Genomic DNA, 12,271 nt, shown 5'->3' on the forward strand with positions numbered 1-12,271 from the left:
CGTTTACATTTCTTTTCCGGCTCCAACGGGCGCCGCATGTGCACAACGCCCGGGTTGAAAGAGAGGAGGGACCTTGTACGCTTTCATTTTCATGCATTCATCTGAAGGGTTTTTCATCTTTGACTAAGCTAAAGAAAAAGCACAGCACTTTGATTTAATGGAATGCTATGAGTGATGTGAGTGTAGAAAAGCTTTATGGTCTGTCCACACGGAAAAGTTTTCAGGTCAAATCAGCAAAGTATTTTACCGTTTCAGCGTTTCATCCCCATGCAAAGAACATTCTGGGTGCCCTGAAACAAGAGCTGCTACTTTCTGAAAAGCATGCTACTGAAATAGTGGGGTGGGGGCCCCTTTGGGGGGCGTTGGGAATTGTTGGAGAGGAGGGGGGTACTTGCTTCAATACACTTGTATGCGTCACAGCTCTTCATTCTGTTGCATTTTACTGGTTTCATTTTCGAAGTGAGTCTGTACAGTATAAATAAATAAGTATTTGAAGTAGAAAATACCAAATCACAGATTATTAGTAACAGATTATGAATGCATGTACTGTTGTACCCATAGTCTCAATAGATTCTTACAAAAAGTACAACTAAACAAATGTCACCTTCGTATATATATATATGTGATAATTAAAATGGATCTTGCTAGGATATGGAGATATACATTTATTTATTGATTTTAAATTGTGACTGGTAGAACATCATAGAGGAAGCAGAAACAATTGCCTGACATCCTACAAAGAATGTGATGCATTCAACAGAAATACAATTGTCTGTGACATCCGAGTGGGATGTTTCTCTCCAATTTTCATCCTTGTCAGAGGCTGTGGGCATGAAGGTGTATGGAATGAAGGCGCTCACGTCAAAGAAAATCTTTGTCCGTCAAAAGCAGAAAATCTTTTTGTGGTGACAGCAGGCTTGTTTAAGTCCAAGAGTGTGCTTGCATTCAGACGCCATTGATCAGCTCGCTGCAGCGTGATTAGCCTGAGAGCAACAAGCAGATGGGTGGGCAGGCCGCATGAAAGGAAAGGTTGCAAATCAACTTTTCATTGAGGTCCTATGTAGCATTTGAAGTTATCACAGGCTGAGGCATTTACACTTGCAGAAACACACAATATGTGAGTGGGAATATTATTAACACCCACCAACAGAGTGTATGATTGACAGAAAATCTAGTACGCAATTTCATAACGGAGCACAGAAAATGATGAAATTAGTCATTTTGCTTTGTTGATGCTATTTTGGGGGGAAATTTCATACATTTTACATTTTTTTTGTTCACTGTGTGACCTAAATAATCCTTCATAATGTTCTAATGCGGACTATGCTTCATTTTATAGATTAGAGACATTTTATAGAATATGCCGTGGGCCACCCTAATGACGATAAGCGGCATAAAAAATAGTTGGATGGACGGATGGATGCTGTGGGCCACTCCTTGCTGTCCGCACCCCTGATCTATACCTCCATATACCATATATCAATAGTGGGGCTCTGAAGTACGCATTACAGCTGAGATGTAGGCTTTTTTTCTTTCAATATATCAAATAGTACGAGGTGCATTATTAAAAAAAAAAAACTTAAACTGTATTATGGAAAGCAGGAAGTGAACAGTTACTGATTATAAAAGTACCAAATGGAGGGGTAGGATTTAATAAGCTTTGCTTCTTCCTACTCCTTTTGGACATGTGGAACTGTGAACTGATTATGTGATGCACTCAATTGTAATCTGATGCATGTTCAAATGAAATAAAACCATTACCATTACCATATATAATACCTGCTTAACATATCTTGCCCTACATTGGATTGCTTTTTTTGTAATATTTTACAAATCAAAAGGTAAAGAATATCATAGCTGCATCCCAACATTTTCCATACACACTACTCAGTTTCAGATAAAAAGTGGGGGTGTCACAAGATGTTCACAGGATGAGATGATACATGCCATTGGGTCTACGAGAACAAGATGAGATTCTACTAATCTACTAATTTAATTTAATTGTTACATTCTTCTGATCCACTGGCCGCACCTCCACCCACCGAGACGAGACTGTACAACAGAAACATGACACACTCCATTCCTTGCCATTCTATGGAACAACGTCTTCGCTTAGAGCTTCTGATTATGTTGTTTCTCCATCAGAAATAATGAAGTGCACAACCAGCGTTCCGTTTGCGCTTCAATCTTAGTAGAAATGATCCCGTACCAGCTCAAAAAACATGATCTTGTTATGAGTTACCAACTTCAACCGGCCGACCTCGCACCGCCAGAACTGATTTCATTTTTAAAACATAATGAAACAGAATGTCATCATATGTACTTTTCGAAAATAAAACACTTTTTTTGTTTCTTTACTTTATTTGCCTTTTATTTAACCTACAAATGTGTCAGATCAGTTTGCCTGACCCTGTAGTTGTTGTTTATTATTCCCATAGTCGTAGTAGTCGCACTGTGTGTGCGTGTGTGTGTGTACTTAAGTACCTGTTTCATATTGGCACCGTGATTGTCGTTTTTGTCTCTGGTGACACCCCCTTTAATTTCACTGTGTGACGTTGCAATAAGTAGGGGGTGACCAAATATGGTCCGGGTTATGAGATCGAGACCACATCAATGACACATGGACACACTTCAAAATCTGATACAAGCTGTTCTCGCTGCAAAGACGTCTTCTTCACTTTTCACTTCCCGTTACTATTGTCCATATAATGTGACAATATGGATGTTGGCGGTCTCCGAGCAGCTAATTAAAGCTGTAATCACGTTGTAGAGGGAAAACACAGGGGGGAGGCTATGTGGAGTTTTACTTAACAAAGTCAGCTAATTAGGTCGGAGCTCTTTATCCTCATGAAGCACTGAGGCCACAGAGCTTACGGCTCTTTGCTGCCACGATTCTCCTCCTTCTGCAAGAAGTCAGTACCTTCTGTTGGCAAACAACTATTTCACATTCAGACGGCTTGCAAAGTCGTTTGTTTATTTTGTCCGAGTGACAAAAGTGCAAAGCTTCACAGGAGCTCTTGAGGCTGGAGAAGGGAACTTCTAACTTCTGTTTGTGCGAGCTCACCTGTCATCTCAGGATGAGGTCGTGCTCTGCTAAGGTGTTGTTGAGCAATCGAGTCACCTCAGCAGGACAACAACGGTTGACTGAATCCTTTTTTGCCGCCATTTTGAACAAACTAACATACACGTAGTTGCTGTGAGCTGTCTTTCCTTGAAGGTCGATGCACAATTTAGGGCGTGCTCACCCTCATCCATTGGGTGCCATCATTCCTGCTTCAACCCGGCTACTTGTCCCATCACTTCTATTCTGCTGTTTGACTGCAATGTCTACAAGTTTGTGCATTTTTTCAAATTATATCTAAGGTATTTTATTTATTTTTGTAATATTTTGTAGGCAAGTAACATTCCTCTCAGATAAATTGGGAGCCAGAGTAAGTTGGCTAGTACTGGAGAAATATGGTCAAGTTTACACGTCCTGGTGTCATTTTGACTGTTTTTGACTGTATTTGCAAAGTCATAACTTGGTTTAAAAAAAACAAACAAAAAAACCTATGAACCAATAGTACCCTGACTTTTCAGAAATGTGTATATTTTATTGTAACATTGTTTTACATCCATCCATTTTCTATACCACTTATCCTCACTTGGGCTGTGGGGGTGTGCTGGAGCTTATCCCAGCTGACTTTGGGCGAGAGGCGGGGTACACCCTGGACTGGTCGCCAGCCAATCACAGGGCACATATAGACAAACAACCATTCACACTCACATTCATACCTATGGACAATTTGGAGTCGCCAATTAACTTAGCATGTTTTTGGAATGTGGGAGGAAACCGGAGTAACCGGAGAAAAACCACGTATGCACGTGGAGAACAGAATTATACACAAATACGGTATGTGCAGTTGGTAAAATGATTGATTCACTGCTAATTTTGTAAGTTTACCCACGAGTAACACAAATGAGCACCGTTTTGGACAGTAATAAATCAGATAGTGATGCTACATCTTTTTTTTTTTTTTTTTTTTCAAAAATACCTTTTACGGGTTGCTTTAGTGAAAAAGGTTTTCAGCCACCGGCTTTGTGTGAGTACGATATGTACACGATATGTGCAGGACATACTGCTACTATCCAAGATTATTTATTTATTATTTTCTTTTAATCACTTTTAATTGCATCTTTTTATTTAAGAGAGCTTCTTTACAAGCTACTATTAGAAAGTATAAGTGCAATAAAGATGTTATTTAAAACACTAAGAGATTGCATGGACACAGTAACAATAATACACGAAAGGTTCTATTCTTCCTATAGAATGAATAACAACAAAGATCAATCATATTATAATACACTACAATCTCTATTATTGACCTGAGTGGAAATTAGTTTGAATCACTAGAGCGATAATAACACAACTCTTAAGAGCAATAAAAAGTTTTATAAAGACAAATGCAGAAAGAAATATGTGCTGGTTCTCAATTCACATTCTTCCTTACTTGCACTTCTATGAATACAAAAAAGAAATCAAAAATCTTTTTTGATCTTATATGACACTACTGTGTCACACTGAGAGGTGTTTCTAACATTGTGTCCCTCTCGTTGCTAAATTTAGGCAAGTGTAGCGCATGTTGCGAGTGTGTAAGTAAGTACCAAGCGTGAAGTCATAAAGCCGACAGTCCTTTTGTTGCTCTTCACTGTGAGTCACCAGCAGGTTCTGTGCGACCTTGCGGCCTCACGTTGTCGCCTTCCCCCATCTAACTCGCGCTGGCGTCCCTCCCCGGGGCTTCCTGTCTACAGAGCCAGGACACAAGAGGCAGTATAGGGAGTTTGGCCCTAAAGGGACGTCATGGCGACCTGATTTCTTTCACTGTAGCTCACCATATTCCTTGAGGAATACTGTCGCCGGTCACCGTTGACCTGATTGGTGAGAACGGGGGGCCCAAAGTCTTTAACATTTTTTCAATTATTTTGCAATATAGTTATGAGCAGTTGGTGCTCATTATGTAGTGTTATTAGAGTTTTCACTCCTTTTTGCTGGGCTTGAACGTCATCTGTTGCCAAAAGCAAGGAGAAAACATGTTTGCGTTTTTTACTCCATTGTTGTGTTTTTCCAGTGATTTTTTTTTTTTATCAAGTCACGTCCTTTTCTTCGAGGCGTCCGGATGTCACTGTGGTGAAGCTGCAAAGCCACAGCTGCTCATCCTGTTAGCACAATAAATTACTCCAATTAGGAGTCAAACAAAAGAGGCTGACACCGCAGCATCATGACTCATGCCCGCACATTGCGAGGCGGAACGGTCCAGAACACCTGCCCCCATCATTTCTGCCATCACAAGTGAGTTCCGGTCCAGAAAGCATGCCGAGGAAGAGAGGGACTGTCTTGGTGTTATGACTAAATTAGAAAAAAAAGATGCTGCATAATTGCCTAGCAGATAATTAATTGGTGTTTAGTCTAAGCGTGGCGCATACATCAGGTCTGCTGGCAGCTGCCCGCCGTATCGATGGCGCCGCTAATGATGGCAATAATGAGGGAAGTTTTAGGAGGTTGCTGAATGAGGCGAACAATGGCAACATCTGCGCCTTTCTCCTGTTAGACTACAATACTTAACATATTTCATTTGCCTCTCTACAATGTCGGAAATAGTGGTACAGTCGTTTTCTTTTCCTCATGGTGCAATCTAAATCCCAAAAGCATCATTTGTGCCTTTTCCTGATCCACAAAGGTCAAACAAGTAAAAGGTGAAACAGTTTACAGAAGTAGAACCACTCACATTGTACCCCTAAATGTCCCAATGATGTACATTTATGTTAGAGTAGACAGTTTGGTACAGTGGAACTTGGGTTTCTGTCATTAATCCATTCCTAAATGTCAGCCGAAAACAAAACTGCATGAAAACCAAACACATTATTCATTCATTCATTTTCTACCACTTATCCTCACAAGGGTCGCGGGGGTGCTGGAGCCTATCCCAGCAATCTTTGGGCGAGAGGCGGGGTACACCCTGGACTGGTGGCCAGCCAATCACAGGGCATATATAGACAAACAACCATTCACACTCACATTCATACCTATGGACAATTTGGAGTCGCCAGTTAACCTAGCATGTTTTTGGAATGTGTGAATGAACGAAGAAAACCCACGCATGCACGGGGAGAACATGCAAACTCCACACAGAGATGGCCGAGGGTGGGATTTAACTCCCCAAATGAAGCCCCCAAACACATTATCCCATAAGAAATAATGTGATTCCACTGAATATGTTTTTGACAGTGAGTGTGAATGGTTGTTTGTCAATATGTGCCCTGTGATTGGCTGGCGACCAGTCCAGGGTGTACACCCGCCTCATCTCCAATGTGCAAGACAGCTGGGATAGGCTCCAGCACCCCCGCGACCCTCGTGAGGAAAAAGCGGTAGAAAATGAATGAATGAATGAATGTTTTTGACACCCCAAAAACAAATTGTCAACATTTTTATACATGATTTTTACCTTTATTAAATACTGATGGATGGAGAGTGGGAGGGGGGCTGTAGAGACACTGGCTCCTATTTTGTATTTATTTATTTTTTGTCTTGTCCAGCCATTGGGGCAGATCGTATTGCTGATCTAAATGCCCTTACATGCTAAACAAATTTGCTCTGCCAGGAAAGGTGTTGGCTACAATTTCCCTGTACTATGAAATTTTATTTGCCGTTATTTGATGTTTTTGGAGCAGCCGGACCGGCGCAAGAAGAAACACAGACAAGAAGAAGAAGAGAAGCTGGGTTGGGGGTGGGGACAGTATAAAGAGAGAGACAAAAACAGCAGCAACAACAATTCCCATAACAACAATAGTGACAAACAGGACTGTATCAGTTCATGTTGGCTAGGGGTCACAATGGCGATTATATCACTGAAATGAAACGGTCCAACTTACCAGTAGCAATAGTAACAATGAAGACATGAATCGTGATAGTAAACACAATTACAGCCATACAGTTGCAATAATTAAAATCTCACTGCTTGACATCATTATTACTGTAATAATAGCATACCAACAGCACAAGGACATCAAGGATAAGACGGTAGATTGCGTAGAGAAGCACCCATGTGCTGAGAGTGCGCATATGGAGGTGTGTACTTCTGTTGGTGTGCATATTCATATATTTGTGCATACGTGTGCTCATATGTATGAATGTGTAATTGTCACTGAGAAAACAAAAGGTGATTGACTGCTGGACACTGGCTCCTATTTAATTCTGGTACGTTACAAACTTCACTTTAAAAAGCGGGTGGTTAAGGTTAAACTTCAGAAGTGGGAACAATCATCATTGCAGACACTGGCCCGGCTCATTTTGTGTTATGTGTTGCTTTTAAACCATTCCCTCTGTAAACGCAGAACCTTTACATTACAATCGTATTGCAACAGACCCTACCGTGCTAACCACGTGCGGCCCCTTTTCTAAGCAATTGCTGTTAACCATGTGGAACGTCTGTTTAAGGAGGTTGTTTAAGAAGGTTAAGGAGGATTTTTCAGAAGATTGAAGGTTCACTGTGGTTCACACAAGCATCTTTATCTAGGCCTCACCTTAGATGATATAACCTTTGTCTTCAGAGGACAGATGGCGTGTGTCCTTCCTGTGTCCTGGATTGTTTTAGCAAATAATGAGAGCAAAGTCTGGCCTTTGTCATACAACATCGAAGCTACTGTGATAGTGAATGGTTCTTGGCAAGAAGAAAAGGCCATGAAATCCTGTAGAATAACGACAATTCATGAAAAAAAAAAACATTAAGTGACTGAAGTGGATTTTATTGAGAATCCATCCTACAGCTGCTACAAGCTGTGTACACACACCTACAGTTCGAGTCCATTGGTAGAAATTCATCTACGGATGCCAAGTAACTATCTGTGAGGTTCAAAGTCCTGAACCCTGAAAAGCACCACGCCATTGACAAGACATTGAACTTGAGGTGCAGTCCAAAGTACTAATTTACCCCAAAAAGTTACTTATTTGACTTTTAAGTAACTCTTTGTACCATTTCTAGGACCAAAAAGGGTGCCAAGTATGTTCTGAAGCAGTCAACGACAAGCACCAAGGAGGTTTTGTTTCATTACCTTGTGCTAAAAATATCACGTGGCCCAAGCAGAGATTGGCCAAGAAAAAAACAAGGGAAGCACTGCTGCGGCGTCCTGATTTCCTTGCAATTAGCACCGCGCTAGCAAACAGTCTGACACGACTGACCTACCCTCGCACAGTCGTGGTCGCCACGTGAAGCCTCTCCTGGCTTATTACGGCCCGAATGTTATGGTAATGGAGGCACGTCTGTGTGGCAGCGATAGCACCGCAGGAAAGGAAAGCCTATTATCCATCGCTGTGTGGTCTCATCTGCCAGTGGCTGATGGTAATAATGGCGCGGGAGGGGGAGTCCTATCTGTTATGGTGATGATGCCACGCCTTCCCGTCGGAGTTGGCAAAAAATATATATACACATAACTAAGCACATTTGAGGTAGCATTTTCAGGCGGCACGGCGGACGAGTGGTTAGCGCGCAGACCTCGCAGCTAGGAGACCAGGGTTCAATTCCACCCTCGGCCATCTCTGTGTGGAGTTTGCATGTTCTCCCCGTGCATGCGTGGGTTTTCTCCGGGTACTCCGGTTTCCTCCAACATTCCAAAAACATGCTAGGTTAATTGCCGACTCCGAATTGTCCATAGATATGAATGTGAGTGTGAATGGTTGTTTGTCTATATGTGCCCTGTGATTGGCTGGCGACCAGTCCAGGGTGCACCCCCCGCGATCCTCGTGAGAAAAAGTGGTAGAAAATGAATGAATGAATGTAGCATTTTCAAACATAAAACTGGCTGAATGAGTTAAAATAATGTATAAGGAATTCAGAACAACAGGCTGTTATTGCACGTTTTGAATTATCTAACAGACAACAGACAAGCTACTGTTGTGGTCGTAACATACGGCAGGATAAAACTCAACTCTGAACCCCCAACATCACTTCTTGTCTTCTCCCCCTGCACTGCAACACATTTATTTATGTCTTAAATTGCTTACTTTGTCTTTTTATGTCTACTATATTAGGTAATGCAAATGTAAAGGTGACTACAGGGGTGTTATTTCATGTCTAGAGGGTTCTAATAATGTTAAAAACCATATTTAGAACTTGTCAACCTGTTTTTTATGGCCTATCTAGGAAAATATTCAATTTTTAAAGATTCCTACTTTGTGGAAATGTGCTGATCATGGTTGAGTCTAGAAGCAATTAACCTCAATAAACAAGGGATGACTGTACACAAGGCAGTAGCAGTACAGTCAAACAGGTATACATCAAACAAAATAATCACATGAGGTATTGGCATATGTCGATGCTTGCATTATAATGCCGATCACATCCGTCGATCACCTCTGGCCCCATTGCAGCATCCACCCTCATAACCCTCTCCTGCCCACTTTCCTCACACAAAGCCAAAACACGCATGTCTACCGTGTGGGACTTATCTGTCATTGTGAGAGTGATGTGCAGTAAGTTTTGCACCCTGCAAAACATCCCATGAAAAATGTCTTGCCGGGGTGGCACATTGTGTGACCGTTGGTAGGCGAATATTTGTCAAGGTGTCGTGAGTAATCAAGGCTCGCAATGTGATCATCAGTCGAAGGGTGGCTAATGTAGCTCCCGTGTGGTTCTCAAGAACCGCAATCGGGGACAACAATCTCCAATGTGCAAGAAACCTTGCACAGGCAATGAGCAGCAAGCACAACGCATCCACATCCAGAGTGCATTGTATGAGTCTCACACATTTTGGATTGGGTATCGAATGTGGTGGAAATTAGAAAGTAGTTCAGAGGAGGAAAAGTGGCCCACCAGTGCGTGGGGGTCTCTTTAATTCTCTTAGAAAAAAACAGCGGATCCTCTAAATTGTGAGTTTGAAAAAGTCAGTCAAATATGTTTTTGTCTAAATTCCATAGTTCCCCTTTAATATCATACAGCACAGGACTCACCAGCGTGCATGCTTGAATATTGATATACGATATATAGCCGGACATTTTACCCGCAAAGTGAAAACCAAGCGGGAATGCAAATCCAGTCTATATCAATATCAACCATATGGTATATTGTGCTTGAAGTAAATATCCATTCATTCATTTTCTACTGCTTATGCTCACCAGGGTTGCAAGGGTGCTGGAGCCTATCCCAGCTGTCTTCGGGGGAGAGGCGGGGTACACCCTGGACTGGTGGCCAGCCAATCACAGGGCACATACAGACAAACAACCATTCACACTCACATTCATACCTATGGACAATTTGGAGTCACCAATTAACCTAGCATGTTTTTGGAATGTGGGAGGAAGCCAGAGTACCCGGAGCTAACCACATGACCACCGTGCGGCCCTGAAGTATATATTGATATTTAAAAAATATTGCTATACCAGCCCTAGCCCTATCAGATTTTTACATCTAAAAATACACATTTTATCTATGTGATCACTGCGTGTATCGGACAATTTCACAGCATCGACAGCATGAAACCATGATGGGAGCATCTCTAGATACTACTACTGAAAAATGTCAGTGTCTCTCCCATCTTCTCCCCCAGCATGCAGAAAATAAAACGGCTGTTCTTCATCATATCACTTCTCAGGTGCCGCTGACGACTTCCTGCTCCCGCTCCGAGTTCACCTGAAGGCAGCTGTCTGCAACCACGCCTGATACTTGGGTAAGTGTTCAACTCTGAAGCTGAGGAAGGGTTTTTCTCCTGTGTGACTCACATTTTTGGCTGCAAAATGATGATGCCATTCTGATCTTTGGGCCGAAAGCGGATATTTAGACGATCTATCGGCAAGGGAGAGCAAAGTGGCGAGACGAGCGTTTGTAGATCTAAGTTTGTTTCCCTGCTGGCGCCGAATTCACACACTGTGACAGATTGAAACTGCAAAAGTGTGTTTGTGTTGGCTCGCTGCTGGAATGTTCCTGCCCACAGGCTTTATCTGCCAGAGAAAATATTGACCGGCAACAGTTGCACTTTGGTGACATTATTGCTTTTCTCACTCTGTGTGTGTGTGTGTGTGTCTGTGTGCGTGTGTGTGTGCAAGCGGTGGTCGCCAAGCAGAACAATTGCAAACCTGCGGCCATATTGACAGCCCTCTTTGTTTCTGGTGTGCGGGGAAACTCGCTGTTTACACTGAGCTTCTTCCGGTGAGCGCTTTTTGTCCACAAACAACATGGAATTGCTTGAACAAAAACAGCACATGCAAACTAGTTTGCTGAGCTGCAAAACCCTGAGGAGCTCCTAAATAAATAACGGGTGGCATTAAGAGAAGTGTTTGTAATAGCTGAAAGTTTGCATGACCTATTACCATGGCAGCAGGTCGGTGTCTACATGGACACATTTATAAATGTTCATTAATGTGTGTGTGTGTGTGTGTGGGTGCATGCGCCGCCTCCCCAAGCCTGGTATACGCTGCACGTGTGCACCCCAAATGTAACTGCAGTTAAGCGATCCCTTCACAGTTGGCTATGCGTCGTGCATGCATGTTTGCGTGTTTTTGTTCATATATCTGAGCCCCGCAATTCATGGGGATTACAACCCTTCCGCCAGCTTGACGTTGACCTTCTCCTGTGATTTCACATCAACATTTGCAATAAAAGTTGTATTTATTATTTGGTAAAATATAGAGTAGTTAGTGCACAGGCCACACAGCTAGGAGACCCGAGTTTGATTCCACCCTTGGCTATCTCTGTGTGGAGTTTTTTCATGTTCTCCCTGTGCGTACATGGGTTTTCTCCGGGTACTCTGGTTTCCTCCCACATTCCAAAAACATGCTAGGTTAATTGGAGACTCCAAATTGTCCATAGGTATGAATGTGAGTGTGAATGGTTGTTTGTCTATATGTGCCCTGTGATTGGCTGCCACCATCGTATACTACACCATCATGTTGTTACATGTATGCTGTGTTATTATGATTTAAAATGTCTCATGTTTTATTATCACAAATTGATAAATGATTACTGATTTAAGGTGAAGGAAATGTGTTTCATGTGAAAAATCTGCCTATTTTCAGAGAGAAAAACCATTAATGTGTTATCCCACAAAAAACAAATATAAGGAAAGTGAATGTTAAATCACACATATTCAGGGATCTGCTGTATTTGTAAGTCCCCCCCCACACACACACATGCACTCAATATACACACACACACCAACCCAAAGCTGTAAGCCGAGGGGAAACTCAACTATTTCAGGAGTGAATGAGCGGAAGTCATTGCCACTATTGGCTTTTCCGACAAGC

At 42.1% G+C, this 12,271-nt stretch overlaps 1 protein-coding gene across 7 annotated transcripts in view; it reads left to right on the forward strand.

Moving 5' to 3' along the window:
- Positions 1-12,271, forward strand: part of mgat4c (mgat4 family member C) — a 128,623-nt gene that overhangs the window by 39,074 nt on the left and 77,278 nt on the right. For 4 of the 7 annotated variants that reach the window (XM_078790769.1, XM_058076701.2, XM_058076702.2 and 1 more), the window contains one exon: positions 10,624-10,698. The exons of the other annotated variants lie outside the window; for them this stretch is intronic. The gene's annotated coding sequence lies outside the window, so the exon portion shown is untranslated. The remainder of the gene's footprint in view (positions 1-10,623; positions 10,699-12,271) is intronic. 7 annotated transcript variants of the gene reach the window in all.

This window comes from Doryrhamphus excisus, linkage group LG1, assembly GCF_037039965.1.
Source record: "Doryrhamphus excisus strain RoL-2023G ecotype Guam linkage group LG1, RoL_Dexc_Guam_v1.1, whole genome shotgun sequence".
Taxonomy (NCBI): domain Eukaryota; kingdom Metazoa; phylum Chordata; class Actinopteri; order Syngnathiformes; family Syngnathidae; genus Doryrhamphus; species Doryrhamphus excisus.